Raw genomic sequence first — 312 nt, forward strand, 5'->3', positions numbered from 1 at the left:
CCCATCCTGGTTTACAGACCTAGTTTCAAGACCACCAAAGGTACACAGAGAAACCTTATTTTGAAAAACCTAAAAGAAAAGAAGATTCTGAACATATACTTTATGATAATTTATGACATTTACTAGATTTTACACAGTTACACTTAATTTATTAAAATTTATTACTAAAGTCTTGGGAGAAAATCTAGTCCCAACTAGAGAGAGGTCTGGCTGAGTTGTCAGCTCTGCAGAGATAACACGGATTCTGACTTTGGACACTTCCACAAAGCACCTCCTCCCCTCCTCCTCCTCCCCCTCCCCTTCTCCCCTCCC

Source organism: Mus pahari, chromosome 17, assembly GCF_900095145.1.
Source record: "Mus pahari chromosome 17, PAHARI_EIJ_v1.1, whole genome shotgun sequence".
Taxonomy (NCBI): domain Eukaryota; kingdom Metazoa; phylum Chordata; class Mammalia; order Rodentia; family Muridae; genus Mus; species Mus pahari.